This window comes from Callorhinus ursinus, unplaced genomic scaffold (genome assembly GCF_003265705.2).
Source record: "Callorhinus ursinus isolate GAN/ISIS: 27379988/994484 unplaced genomic scaffold, GSC_fseal_2.0 scaffold15, whole genome shotgun sequence".
In the NCBI taxonomy this organism is placed as follows: domain Eukaryota; kingdom Metazoa; phylum Chordata; class Mammalia; order Carnivora; family Otariidae; genus Callorhinus; species Callorhinus ursinus.
Window position 1 is genome coordinate 19,420,489 of NW_027397077.1, and position 15,740 is coordinate 19,436,228.

At 40.7% G+C, this 15,740-nt stretch overlaps 1 pseudogene; it reads left to right on the forward strand.

The window, feature by feature from the left end:
* The first annotated feature begins 12,655 nt into the window (after nt 1–12,655).
* On the forward strand, nt 12,656–13,426 carry LOC112833568 (RNA transcription, translation and transport factor protein-like; annotated as a pseudogene).
* The last annotated feature ends 2,314 nt before the right edge of the window (nt 13,427–15,740 follow it).

The following is a 15,740-nucleotide window of genomic DNA, read 5'->3' on the forward strand; positions in this document are numbered from 1 at the left end:
AAAAATCTGATCATTATCAGTCTTTAGTCAATATACTTGACTGACTGGAAAATATTATTTATTTCCATCTACAATTTGTGGCCTACATTGATTCTTATTTTAATCAAAGAGGGAAAATAATAAAAGCATAGAAATAGATTTTAATTTGTCATTAAAATGGTGTATCTTTTTTTTCTCCCAAGACCTAGTATGAAATTTTTAGAAATTATCCTTTATTGGAATTAAAAAAAAAATCTTTCCAACAAGTTTTTAAAATGTTGATTTAGGGGTGCCTGGATGGCTCAGTTGGTTAAGCATCTGCCTTTGGCTCAGGTCATGATCTCAGGGTCCTGGGATTGAGCCCCACATTGGGCTCCCAGCTTAGCGGGGAGTCTGCTTCTCCCTCTCCCTCTCCTTCTGTGCTCTCTCTCTCTCAAATAAATAAAATTCTTAAAAAATAAATAAAAAATAAAATGTTGATTTAGCTGATCACTTCCTTAGCCTGTTATAAAATTTCCTAAAATTCCCAATTCCCAAAAGAAAATAAAAGTTTGCTAATGGGGGAGCCTGGGTGGCTCAGTTGTTCAGGTCCTGAGGTCCTGAGATCGAGTCCTACATCAGGCTCCCTGCTCACTGGGGAGTCTGCTTCTTCCTCTATCCCTTTCCCCTGCTTGTGCTCTCTCTCTCTCTCTCTGTCAAATAAATAAAAAAATCTTTAAAAAAAAGATTTAAAAAACTTTACTAATGGAATGACAATATATAGCTAAGATCTCTATTCTGAGGTTTGTCATTCATTTGGGGGTAACTTGAAAGACATATTATACCCTAAAATGAAGATATCAAACCTTTTTCCACAAAAGTAGCCACATCCCTCCCAATCCCATCTTCCCACCTTCCACACAACTTTCCTCCCTCCCCAGCATCCCGCCATGCTGCTTGTCCTCAAAGCCTGAGCTTATTTTCACAAGGTGCTAATTAACTGTTTCCATAGACAGAATTAGGCACAACACACTTCTTTGACAGATAACTTTTAGGGAATAAGTTTATTTTACCATTAAGAAAGGAAGAAACAGAATACATGTTGAGCAAGAAAACTCTCGCCCTCCAGTTCCTGTTCATGACGGTCAAAGGCATCTGTATTGCCTCAAGAAGTAGGATTTTTTAAGCAGAGTTGAATTGAGACATTCATTTAGAGGCAGTAAGACATCCAAACCTGACTTTCAAGGTAATAAATAATAGAGAAAGCTACATGCTACCTCCTCCCCACACCCACTCCCATTACCACTTACCAAGGAAGGTTATGAAGGGCACATGGGTGGCAGTGGACAGTGTTTGTCATGTGGATGGGTTGTGACGTGGAGAGGTGGGGTAGAGCTGAGACCCAGGGAAGCATCTGGAAGACCTCCCTGGGGAGGAGTCGGGTCAGCCTCAAGTCACCCAGGGATCTCATTACTGCAGTGTGGGAAGGGGAGCGGGTTTTCTTTCTGCAGCCACATTTGTAATCATCCCAGGATGAACCTCAGCCATTGCTGACTTGCCCTTTCTGGACATTTCCTCACTGCCCACTCTCCACTCTGATTGAAATTAATATAGCTGCCCCAGGTTTCCTTGGATCAATGTTAACAGGGTCTATCTTTCTCTCTCTCTTTACTTTTAATCTATTTGAGTTTTTATATTTAAAATACATTTCTTACAGACAATGTATAGTTGGGCCTTGTTTGTTTTTTTAACCACTCTGAGAATCTCTGTCATTCAATGAGTGTATTTAGACCATTTGTATTATTTGAATTAATATCTACCATGTTTGTAACTCTTTTCTAGTCATTGCATTTGTCCTTTATTTTTTCCTCTTGTTTGTTTTATTTGAACATTTTATATGATTCCTTTTATTTCTTAGCATATGAATTTTACTTCTTTGAAATTTGTTTTAGTTACTGCCTCAGTGTTTCCAATATGCCTCCTCAGCTAATCTAAGTATAGCTTCAAAATAACACTATATCACTGTACAGATAGTGTAGGTATCTTAAAACAGAGTATTCCCAATTTTTCCCTCCTGTCATATTGCTGCCATTCATTTCACTTATCAATATACTATAATCTTCCAATACATTGTTGCTATTAATGTCATCTCTTAGATTAATCAAAAATAGAAAAATTATTTTTACTTTCACTTATTTCTTCTTTCATTCTCTTCCTTTCTTTATGTAGACCCATGTTTATGACCTATATCATTTTCCTTCTTGCGATGAACTTCTTTTAATGTTTCTTGTCGGTCAGATAGGCTACAAATTAATTTCCTCAGATTTTGTCTGAAAATGTTTTAATTTCTCCTTTGCTTTTGAGAGATAATATACACTTCTTAGTTGATTTTTTTCCTGCAACATTTAAAATATTTTATTCTACTTTCTTTTGACTTGCATGGTTTCTAACAAGAAGTATGTTGTATTTTTCATCTTTTTTCCTCTATAGGTAATGTGGGTTCCCCGCCCCCGGGGTTGCTCTTAAGATTATCTCTTCTTCTTTGTTTTTTTTGAACCTTTAATATGATTTGCCTATGGGTGTGTGTGCATATATATATGGGTGTGTGTGTGTGTGTATGTGTGTGTGTGTATATATATATATATATATATATATATATATATATATTCCAGATGAGATAAGGCTCCAGAAAAGTCTTTTACCATGGACAGTAAGCCATTGTTATGGAAAAGGCTTTGGGTTTATTTCATGATTCTGTTCTCCTTTCTATCCCAGAGACACAAGGTGATCTTTTTTGGATCTGCACTGTGAGAACCTAATGGGGTTCCTGCTAGTAAAGCCCATGATCATGTGCCCCCACAGTACTGTGGCACCCAGAAGCAGCTCACTCTCCTGCTACTCCACACTCAACCTCAAGCAATTCATCAAAATTACCGTATCTTTATACCAGCTATGGTTCTATCAGCTTCGGCTCTAGGTAAGCAGAACTTGGCTGTGATTTTTCCAGATTCACCTGTCCCTCTAGATTATGGAGTGATTGAAAATCAAGTCATTGATTCTCAGTTTGTTCAGGCTGAGAGGTCCCACTTTTTCTCCATGTTGGAATATCCCCTGAACCACAGCATGAGGGATCTTTAAACATATACAGGAGCAATGATGGTATGGCTTGAAAAGTCTCAGTCCTGGAACTTAGGTGACCTTATCTAGAGAACTTATCTAGAGATAAAGTAAATCCACTCTTGTCACATTGATTACTATGAGCCAGGTCCTCACCTGAAATTTCATTTTCTTCATTATAATGACCCCAGATATGCCACATTGAATGTCAATCTTACAGTGGGATCTAGTATAATCTTTCTACTCTGTGTAATGCTAATTAGGCATTACAAGAAATGCTAAGAGGTGTCACATTTTATTTAAAAAGAGTTATGGACAAATAATTATAACAAATCTGATTAAACAAACATCTCTCTATTAGAGAACTCCTCAGGGCATTGAATATGCTGTGTATTGTAAATTCAGAGGAGATAGGTAGATATCATTCCCCAAAATCATTTGATCACAGACTCTTATTTTCCTCATAGTGTCTCTGGTGGAACTTGTATTTTGTGGGATACTCTTTGGTATGGCTTTGTTGGTATGATAGGAAACGCACAGGCTTTAGAGTAAAATGGTCACGGGTTTGAACCTCAATTCCAAGACACATCCTTTAGGCAAACTGCTTAATCCTATTAGCCTTCTGTTCCTCACCTATGAATTAAAGACATAATAATGACCCATGAGTTGATATCATAGAAGATAGTAGCATCCAGCTCAAGGATTAACATGGGAATTCAATGATATAAAGTATGGGCATGTCACATGATAAGCACTTAACAGTCCTGAACAGCAGGCTCTAAGACAGTGGTGAACTTTTCCCCAGAGGAGAACCAGTTTTTCTCTGAAACACAGGAAAAATCAATAGGAAGGCTCAAACAAATGAAAGTTGTTGCCCAGTCATGAGTACTTGAATAACACATCTGGTCTGATCTACTGTGTCAGAAGGATGTGTGTGGGAGTGTATCTAAATGTAAGTTTCCACAGCCTATGTCAACACCAAAATGTCATTCCATGTTTGGTAAAATTCACAAAGAACATTTCATGAGCCTTCCAAATATGGCCCAGAAACCAGTTCCATTCCACAAGAAGTATAGGGCCAGGGCCAGAAGCATTTAATCTGTAAGAGCAAGCATTTGGGAGTCCTTCATTTGAAATATATTACTTGTGTTAATTGGCTAGTAAGTCATTGCGATTGCATGTTAGAGTCACAGCTAAATCCTATTAGACTGTGACGTGTTTTCCACCCTAAAATGTCAACATGGTGGGTGAACTGCCGTGGAGAACGCCAAGGAAACAATTGCGATATGATATCTGAATCCCATATGGCTGGAGTTGCTCAGTGCAGGATTCAATACTATAATCTTGAACATGTTGATTTGGAGCAATATGCATGATTAGGTGGCTTAATTGCATATTGCAAAGGAAGCTGTGACCTTTCCAGTCCCATCCTGGATGTGGTATTGTGCATTTGGGAGGAGGATGAGACAAATGTGGGGGGGGGGAGCTTGACAACAGCAGTGTTTCCTCGTGTAATTACTTGCGTGCCCTGAATACTTTTAGAAACCCTGTGTACAATGCCTCAAATAACAGTGGCCATCTATTGTTTAAAGAACATTCGTCGAAGTCAGGTTGCCTTCAACAAGGATTTAGAAGCATTACCAGGAAACTCTAAATGTTGAAAGTACAGCATCAACATGAATAGTTATCTAATTTTTAGCCAATTTGGGAAAGAATACAATATTAAAAATTAAAGATGTAACGTTCTTGTCTATAAATCCACTAGCTAAAAATGTAACAGCCTAACAAGGCCACAACCATTCCATATGTCATCAAAAATTAAGACATTAACATAAATCCTGTCATTTGCAAGACATTTTACAGTTTAAAAGCTTCTTTCACCTTCATTATGAGAGAAGACAAAGTGGATACTTTTTTCCCAATCTTACAGTCAAAACAGAAAAGCAGAAATGTTAAATGACTTGCAGCCACAAAGTTAGGACTGAAATCCAAGCCTCCTGAAACCAAGTCCATAGTTTCCCACTTCCCCATCCCCATGGTATCTATAAGGGGAAGACACCTATTCTGAAAATAAGCGTTTTCCTGGGGCATTATAAAGGCCAAAGATGAGAACCAGAGTTTTGAATTACAAATTAATTATGGGAGAAAAGTTGTACTGTTTCTTGACAATGTGGGTAGCCAAGACCCCAAGAATGAAATGAAATAACTTAGCATCTTTTGTCAAAAGTTACCTAAGGATTAGGCTGGGCCTGTCTTCACCGAGTGGAATGCCCTGGAAGAGAAGCAATTACCCAGACAACCCGGCCCTCAATCATTTTCATCTGAAATGTCCTGATAATTGAAGCAAAAGGTATGTTTGGAACTTGAATTGCAGGTATAATTGACCTGATTATCCCTATGGCTTTATATGTGAATGCAGTTACACATAAAACCACCAGGTATTGATACCCACTGCTCCCACCCATAAATTACTCCCAAAACAGCATCCTTCAGATCCCTGGCCTCTGCTCTGCAAATGACTGTGCCCGGGGCAGTGTCTTCTAGAATATAAATCTCAGTAACTGCCAGAAAATGTATAATAGATACGCTTGAATGAGTGTTACCATGACAAGCCCAAAAGCCCTCATCCAACCCAGGATTTGAGATAAAACTTAAGGCACTGTGCTTCCTTAGCACAGATGTTCTTATAAGATGATTCCCGTTAATCATAATAATCATAATAATAATCATTAAATAGACACCATTCATCAAGTGTCTATCATGTCAGGTATAAAGCAAAGAGGTTTGTAAATTTAAACAATAACAATGTTGAGCATTTTCCAAGTGCTTATTAATTACTAGGCACTTACTAGCATTGGCAATTTTATTATTGTTTCCGTTTTACTAAGGTTTAGAAAGATTAAGTAACTGGGGTGCCTGGGTGGCTCAATCATCTCCATTTTGGCTCAAGTCATGATCTCAGGGTCTTCAGCTGGAGCCCCACATGGGGCTCTGTGCTCAGCGGGGAGTCGCTTGAGATTCTTTCTCTCCTGCTCCCTCTGCCCCGCCCCCTGCTCATGCACGTGTGCTCGCTCGCGCTCTCTCTCTCTCTCTCTTTCTCAAGAAAATAAGTCTTTAAAAAAAAAAAAGAAAGATGAAGTAACTGACTCAAGGTAACACAGCTAATACATTAATATTGCACTGACCAACACTATGGTTGGCAGTAACACCTAGAGTTTGCCAGGACTCTAAGTCAGTGATACATTTATATTTGACAGCTCTCCTCTACTGAACACTTTCCATAGGCTGGATACTTTCTCTCTTCGAGTCTCATAATTATCCCCTAGAGCGAATGCTGTTATTGTCCTCATGCTAGCAATGAGGAAACTGAGGCTCAGAAGTTAGATGCCCAAGTAACACAGTTAGCAAGTGACAGAGGAGACTTAAAGCTGAGTCTTCCTGATTATAAAACCTGTTTTCCTTTCATCACACCCTGAAGCTTCCTGAGAAGTTAATTTAATACTATAAACTGATTTGAAGATAGATGGGATTTTCAAGCTGTGATTAAGCACAGTGTTCTCACAGACTCCCCCTACCCAAAAAGCACAGCCTTGGGCTTGGGCTGACCCTCTGGTTTGTGGTTCCCTCTACCCTGGGAGCCCCACGAGGGCAGTAATCCTGTCCTTACTTCCTAGTGCCTTACACAGTATCAGGCTTTTCAACGAATATTTATTCAACTTTTTAAAAATGCAAATGTTGGGGGCGCCTGGGTGGCTCAGTTGGTTAAGCGACTGCCTTCGGCTCAGGTCATGATCCTGGAGTCCCGGGATCAAGTCCCGCATCGGGCTTCCTGCTCAGCAGGGAGTCTGCTTCTCCCTCTGACCCTCTTCCCTCTCGTGCTCTCTCTCTCTCATTCTCTCTCTCTCAAATAAATAAATAAAAAATAAAAATAAAAAATAAAAATAAATAAAAAAAAATAAAAATGCAAATGTTGGGCGCCTGGGTGGCTCAGTTGGTTAAGCGACTGCCTTCAGCTCAGGTCATGATCCTGGAGTCCCGGGATCGAGTCCCACATCGGGCTCCCTGCTGAGCGGGGAGTCGGCTTCTCCCTCTGACTCTCTTCCCTCTCGTGCTCTCTATCTCTCATTCTCTCTCTCTCTCTCAAGTAAATAAATAAAAAATATATTTTAAAAAAATAAAAATGCAAATGTTTGGGACACCTGGATAAAAATGCAAATGTTTGGGATACCTGGGTGGCTCAGTCAGCTGAGCGAGCGTCTGCCTTCAGCTCAGGTCATGATCTCGGGGTTCTGGGATCAAGCCCCATGTCAGGCTCCCTGCTCAGTGGGGAGTCTGCTCAAGATTCTCTCTCTCCCTCTGCCCCTCCACCCACTTGTGCTTGTTCTATCTCTCTCTAAAGTAAATGGGAAAATCTTTCAAAAAAATGCATATACTTATTCTTTACGCCTTACAATGGAAGAAGACAGGAAGATGGTTGAAATCTCCCTTTGGCTGATAATTCCTATCCAGGGAACAGAAAGTGCATACACAAAGGGTAACTTGGATTCCTTTTCCCACTCTGCCCGTGCGACCCCACATATATTGCTCAATGACAGGTAGCAATTTGAAGATTACATAACCGGAGTATACCTTGTCTCATTTCCATTGATTTATCCATATAATCAGATCACTCCAAGCTTTGATACTATTTTTCCAGGAAACTAGTTTAGTTTTGGCTGTGTTTTTCTTTCTTTCTTTCTTCCTTTCTTTCTTTCCTTTTTTTTTTTTTTTTGTTTGTTTGACACCAGCCCAGCCACCCCTCTGAAGCTCATTCTTTTGCAAATCGAACAAGCATATATCCTGCAAGGAAGGAATTTCAACAAAAATAATGATAGCCTCAACCTCAAATGGAAGAGTATATTCTCTTATGCTATAATGTTGTAGAGACAGATATTAACTCATTTAGTTTTGCCTTTATCTGCAGATTTATTTATGCTCTGAAACGATTCATAATTGAACTGTTTCTAAAGCTATCTAGAACTGGTCTCTGATACAGTTATGATAATGTGACCATCTTTCCTATAGTTTTTTACTGTCTGTAATTTGACTACAATAGTGCTGAATATTGAAGTATAAATATATTTATTATAATAACAACTACTGTGTGTTAATTGCTTGTTAAGGGCCAAGCACTAAGATGGTACTTTGCATACATTATCTCAATGGATCTTCTTACCAAACCCTGAGTGAGGGGGTATTATTATGATTATTAATCTCTTTGTACAGAAAAGAAACCTGGGGAGCACCTGGGTGGCTCAGTCGGTTAAGCATCTGCCTTCGGCTCAGGTTTGATCTCAGGGTCCTGGGATCAAGCCCCGCATCGGGCTCCCTGTTCAGCAGGAAGCCTGTTTCTCCTTCTCCCACTCCCCCTGCTTGTGTTCCCTCTCTCGATGTCTCTCTCTCTGTCAAATAAATAAATAACTCTTAAAAAAGAAAAGAAAAGAAAAGAAAACCGAAGTGCAAAAAAGTCAAGTAATTTACCCAAGGTCCTGCCGCTACTCACTGGGAGAACTGCAGTTCACAGCCTGGGTCCATCAGACCTCAAGACCTGTGCTTAGAACAACTCTGATGTACCCCCCACCAAAACCAAAACAAACACAACAACAACAAAAACCAGTAAGCACTACTTAAATGATCTTTGCTGCCTTTTGCTGTTTAGGCTTATAACAAAGATCAAATGAAGAATGAGCATGAGAGCATTTTGCACTTAATTGAGGCTGAAAGCAAATTTAAAATCCGATGATAGCAAGATTTAGCAATAGCCTCCTAACGGATATCCTTCGTCTCCCTAGAATCTGTTCTCCCCAGAGCACTTAGAGCGGTTCTTTTATTTATTTATTTATTTATTTTTTTAATATTTTATTTTTTTATTTGGCAGAGCGAGAGTGAGAGCACAAGTCGGGAGACAGAGAGAGGGGGAGAAGCAGGTTCCCTGCCGAGCAGGGAGCCCGACGTGGGACTCAATCCCGGGACCCTGGGATCATGACTTGAGCCGAAGGCAGCTTCTTAACTGACTGAGCCACTCAGGTGTCCCTAGAGCGGTTCTTTTAAAATGTAAGTAAATCCTATCCCTCTTCCACAAGACCCCCAGTGGTTTCTTACATATGGGAGGTGGATTTAAATGTCCCCAATTCCTTAGTCTTCCCTTTATTCATGCCCTTTGCCGTGTGGGGTTGCAGTTGCTTCCATTAAAAGCAGTGTCTACGTCTCTACCCTATAACAAGGACATGGGACTTCCTTTTACCAATGAGATGTGAGCAGAGTTCTTGAAATGTGCATGTGGAGTTGTGCGTGTCCTCAGTGTTAAAGGAGAACGAAAGGTAGGAGAAACAGACCGGAACCCCACCCAAAGCCCAGAGCCAAACCAGGCTAGATCAGCTAACCACCAGCCAATCCACAGACACGTGAGCAAGAAAAAAATACGTATTGTTGAATGCCACTGAGTTTTGAGGTGGTTTGTTATACAGCACTGTTGCAGCGAATGGTAAATTATGCCTTACCTTCCTCAGAATACATCCAAAATTCTAGCTACTTCCCCTCGGGCTTTATAAGCCCTCCCTCTGGGACCACTTAACTTGCCATTCCTTCTTGCTCACTCCTCTCAGCCACAGAAACTGCTTGCTGTTTTTTCAAAGCATCTTAATGTGCTTTACAAAGTATTTGCTATTATTTGATGCCCTTAATCACTGGATGAGATTCTTAGGCAATAGGAAATTATGATCCCATTTTGCAGATGTAAACACTGTAGATCCAAACCTTGCAAAAGGACATACAAGTATTTAATGATAGCACTGGGGTCAGCCATCTGTCCACTGACATTGATGAAACTCCAGATCCTGTTTGTGTATGTTTTACTTTGGACAAATGACTTAACCCCTCTCTCTTCTCATTTTTTATCATCTATTCAGTTAGTTTCATCTGTAAGTTTTATCTATAAGGTTTATCAATAGGGTTTTATCTATTTTCCTAGTAGGCTATTTTTAAAGTATGTAAACAACTGTATTCTAAATGGTGGGTTTAAAAAATTAAGGAGGGGATGTACTGTATCTCCACATACAAATTGGTGCAAACATTTAACTGAATCTAAATTATGGGATGCAATGAAGACCAGACAATACAAGCCAAGGAGAGAGTATTTTAGGGAGACTGCTTGCTGGAAGGTAGAGTTTGAGATGCACAGACCCCTTTCCTCCACTCCTCTCTGGCTGTGCCCTGCCTCACACTCTTCCAGCCACCCTGGTACTTGGTTTTATGACATGCTAATTTTCAAACTTCTAGGCTTTTGCGGATCGTGTTTCCTTTGATAGAATGTCCTTGCCTGTGAGTCCTCTTGAAGGAATGTTAGTTTGTGGGCAGAGCCTCTCCCAAGGTTTCTGAGTTTGATTCCTCCTCTGGGTTACAATTGCCCTTTGGGCCAACAAACTCTGTGTAGCCGGATCACCATGATACCAACATAACTAACACTGATTTAGTACTGACTGGCTACCAGGGACTCTTTCAAGCACTTTGTGTACTTAACACAGTCTAGGAGGCAGATTTTGTTCTTATTCCCATTTTATAGGTGACAAAAATTAGAACAGAGAGGTTACCTCATCCCCTCAAAATAATACGTAAAAACCAGGACCTGAACCCAGGCAGTTCGGCTCCAGAGTCCGTGCTCTTAACCACGATTTCATACTGCCTGTCATGATTCACCACAACTGATCATGGAGATACCTGTTCATCCTATCAGTTTTGGAATCTCTTAAAGCTGGGAGCCGATTCAGGTTCGCCTACATAAGACCCTTCAGTAGGAATCACATATTGCTCTTAAAGACTTCATTACTCAACATGGCAAGCAGTGTGAGCTTCATGTTCACATTGGTTCCCCAGGCTCTCAAGTCCCATGAGGGTCATGCAGAGGGGCCCAGGCGAATGCTGTGCAGGCAGTGGGTTTGCATCAGATTTTAGAAACCCTGACCTTAGGAAGACCAAATCTTCTAAAATGAGCAGTTAGTCTACCTGAACACTGCCCCAGAGGGAGACAATAGCTTTATTATATGAGGTGCTAAATAAAACTTCCTAATATGGCTCATAGGCTTTGCAGGCTCTGTCCCCCACCTCTGTCACAGTCTAAGCTCTCGCTACACTTCCCCTTTAGCTCCTGCCACTTTGGCTTTCTCTCAGCCCCCGCTTCTCCTCACCATACTCCTTCTTGCCACAGGACCTTTGCACATGCTGTTCCCCCTACCTGGAGTTCTTGCTTTCCCTTCATCTATTTAGTTTCTATTAATTTTGAAGGTTGCTTCTCATGTAGCTCTTCCTCAGGGAAAGACTTACTAAATCAAATGTCTTCTTTAGGTGCTCTCATACCCCCATGGACCTCTCTTTCATGGCTTTTATTACATTTACAATTTTATATTTGTGTCTATTCACTTGATCAATATAACTCCCTATGAACCAGTAAACACCATGAGGGCAAGGACCATGTTCTACCACCAGAGTCCCAGTGCCTTGCCCTGTGCCCCAAGAGGTAGCTATAAAATAAATGGATCATGATGTCCCCAAAGATTTTTAGACTGTCTGGCACATAATGGTATCCCAATGAGGGGGTGCTAAATTAATTACATATGGTGAGGGGCGCCTGGGTGGCTCAGTTGGTTAAGCATCTGCCTTCAGCTCAGGTCATGATCTCAGGGTCCTGGGATGGAGCCCTGCATCAGGCTCCCTGCTCAGTGGGGAGCCTGCTTCTCCCTTTCCCTCTGCCCCTCCCCCTTGCTCATGCTTTCTCTCATTCTCTCAAATAAATAAATAAAATTTAAAAAAAAATAGCATGGTGGGAGATAAGGGAGGGAATGATAGTTTCATCTTAAAACAATTGTGTTACCAAGTAATAATACTGTTTGTCTACATACCTCCCACTGATGCGGAGATCTGTGGGAGAGCACGAATGGATGGGTTACAGGATTTGCACTAATGATAACAGAGAAGCATGAAGTGAGACAGACACAGTGATTATGGCAACCCATGTATGTTCAGAGGCATTTTCCAGAAGAGGGCTGGCATTTTCAATGGCAAAATTTGGGAAAGCTAAAACATCTTGGAGGAAACACAAAACTTTACTTTTTATAAGGATTTCTGCAATGTATTTGCCAAGCACAAAGAAAAAGAACACAAAATACTTAGATCTCCTTTTTTAATTCAGTCTTAAAATCAGTTGAGTTGGCTTGGTAGGATCATCAAGAACTATGAGGGGTCTGACAACTTATTCTACCTACAAACTAATAAGCTACCCTGTTACAGCTTCATTGATGCTGGCAGAACCACACGGCACCGGGTCAGAGACTGTGGTGGTTAATTTTATGTGTCCATGACAGGGCCCAGACATTTGCCCAAATGTTAGTCAGGATGTGTCTGTGAGGGTGTATCTGAAGAAGATTAACATTTAAATTAGGGCCCTTGAATTAAGATAGAATGATATGGGCCCTTTCGCAGGTTCGCTGGTGCCTCCCCTGTCCTCTCCCGGCCGAAGCCCGGGGGACCAGAGCGAGATGCGGGGACCATGTTCCGAAGCAAGCTGATGGCCCTCGACTACCACAACCCGGCTGGCTTCAACTGCAAAGATGAAACAGAATTTAGAAACCTTATTGTTTGTCTTGAACACCAGAAAATCAGACACTACAAGATTGAAGATGGAGGTAATTTAAGAAACATCCACAGCAGTGACTGGACCAAGTTCTTTTAAAAGTATCTCAAAGATGTTAACTGTCTTTTCAAGATTCAAGATCGACAAGAAGCAATTGACTGGCTTCTTGGTTAGTCTTGAATATGGAGATAATGCTGAAAAATACAAGGACTTGGTAGTCTTGAATATGGAGATAATGCTGAAAAATACAAGGACTTGGTACCTGATAATACAAAAAATGCTGACAATGCTGCTAAAAATGCAGAGCCATTGATCAACTTGGATGTAACCAATCCTGATTTTAAGGCTGGTGTAATGGCTTTGGTCAACCTTCTTCAGATTCAGCGTCATGATAATTACCTGGTAATGCTTAAGGCAATTCGCATTTTGGTCCAGGAGCGCCTGACACAGGATACAGTTGCTAAAGCAAATCGAACGGAAGAGGGCTTACCTGTTGCTTTAGACAAATATATTCTTGGTTTTGACACAGGAGATGCGGTTCTTAACGAAACTGCTCAAATTCTGCAATTGCTGCCTATGGAAGAGCTCAGAGAGCTACAGACAAAAATTCATGAAGCCATAGTAGCTGTTCAGGCAATTATTGCTGATCCAAAGACAGACCACAGGCTGGGGAAAGTTGGAAGATGAATGTTTTAGGATTTCATCTTCTCACCTACTTACAATCGGGAAACATGTATGCTCTGGCATGTGTTTGGAAATCAAATGTCACATTTTCGAGGGAAGAATCCTAGAAAATTGACTATGTTCTCGAGATTTACCATCATTGCTTTTTCTTTAATAAAGTTCAGGAAAGTGGGGGAAAAAAGACAGAATGCTATGGACTGAATTGTGTTCTCCCAATTTCATATGTTGAAACTAATCTCCAGTGTGACAATATCCGGAAATGGGATCTTTAGGAGATAATTAAGGTTAAACGAGGTCACAAGGGTGGGGCCCTTACTTTTCTTTTCTTTTTCACGTGTTTAGAAATGTGTATCAGGGGGCGCCTGGGTGGCTCGGTCGGTTAAGCATCTGCCTTTGGCTTGGGTCATGATCCCAGAGTCCTGGAATTGAGTCCCACATCAAGCTCCCTGCTCAGCAGAGAGTCAGCTTCTCCCTCTCCCTCTACCCCTCCCCCCGCTCATGCCCTCTCTCTCACTCTCTCTCTCTCATAAATAAATAAATAAAATCTTAAAAAGAAAAGAAAAGCCCTGCATTGGGCTCCGTGCTCAGCACAGAGTCTGCTTCTCTCTCTCTCCCTCTCCCTCTGACCCTCCCCCACTTGCTCACTCTCTAAATAAATAAATAATAATAAATAATAATAAATAAATAAATAAATAAAATCTTTAAAAAATATAAAATAAAACATCACTCCCTTCAAAAGCCTGCCCTGCCCTGCCCATGTTGGATTAGATACTCCTTCTCAATGTTTGCATGCCATCCGATCATGACATGTGACACATTATATTATTGCCTTTCACGTGTGTGACTCCCCAGGGAACCATAAACTCTGACTGCAAGAAATGTGTTTACCCTGAACACTAAATAAGCACCTAATATATACTTGTTAAATGAATAATAAGTAATATTAATGACTATAGAATATTCTTTCACATGAATTTTTTAAAAATATTTATTTATTTAAGTAATCTCTACACCCAACGTGAGGCTTGAACTCATGACCAGGGAGATCAAGAGTCGAACGCTCTTCCAACTGAGCCAGCCAGGTGCTCCTCCCACAAATTTTTCTATTTAATCCTCACAACTCTAGGGCGAGGGATACTACTGTTATCATCTGAATGATGCACAAAACCAAACTAAGACACAGAAAGCCCAGATGGCCTTAAATTTCACAGCTAATAAATGGCAGCAGGATTTGAACCCCAAATTTTCTAGATATCTTTAAATAATGAAGATAAGCTCATGATTCAGAGTAAAGTTCTTTGGACTAAAAACTGGAAAAAACAAAAGTCCTCAGAATTTCAAATTTTGAGAAAGCCCTCACCAAACTGATAGCAATAGTTTTGGGAAGAAATGAGAGGGACATCAGGAATGGACTTTTGAATCAAGCAGACTTTGACTTAGATACCCGTTCTGCATCTAACTGACCACATGACTACTTGGGCAAGCAACTCATCTTCTCGGAAGCTAGACGTCAACTATGGCTTGATAAGAAGTCCCTCTGGGGCAACCAGGTGGGGAGCAGATCACTGTATTTAAGAGATAAGTGATCGGGATTAGTGACCATTATTTTAATAAAGATTTGCCATTTGCTCTCATAAGAAATGTAAGATTTCTTTTCACATGAAGTCATTATAAGTTTTACTGGACACAATGCATAAAATTCTGGGTAAAAATGGCTCCCTAAATGACAGTGTTCTATACAATGTGTGTCTAATTCTGCAGTGCCAGGAAATGACTCAATGCTCGAAGTCGCAACGTGCTCAGAGACAAAAGTCATTACATGCCCCATTGAGCTGGGCTACTTTGACTCTATTTTCCTATCTTTCCCTCTCTTTCATTTGTTCTCCCCCCCCCCCTTAATTTCAGCTGAGCCTTTCCCTGATGGTAAAAGTTTGGCTAAGGTGGCGCAAGGTTAGACTCCCAAAACCTCTTTGGAAAATCAAAGATTAAGATAGTGACCCAAATTCGGGTCCTGTTGCTTCTCCATTCCCCAGGTAAAACTCTGTTCTGATTTAGTGGGTCAAGCAAATATGGAGTGCTTCGGAGGTAGGCCAGATATTATTAGGTAATCATTCTTTGCAATGTACGACGAAACGTAACAAAATACTGCAATGGCCATTCACAGTTAGAGAATGTATGTAAGCTCTGACCCGGTGATGAATAGGGCCCCGTGCCTGCTTCTTCTCCCTCAGGCCAGGCACTCCCCATCTAATAGGAGGCGTGATGTATCCAGGAAGAGCAACAAAGCAGTCCATGCCCTGCCATATCCCTCCAGCTC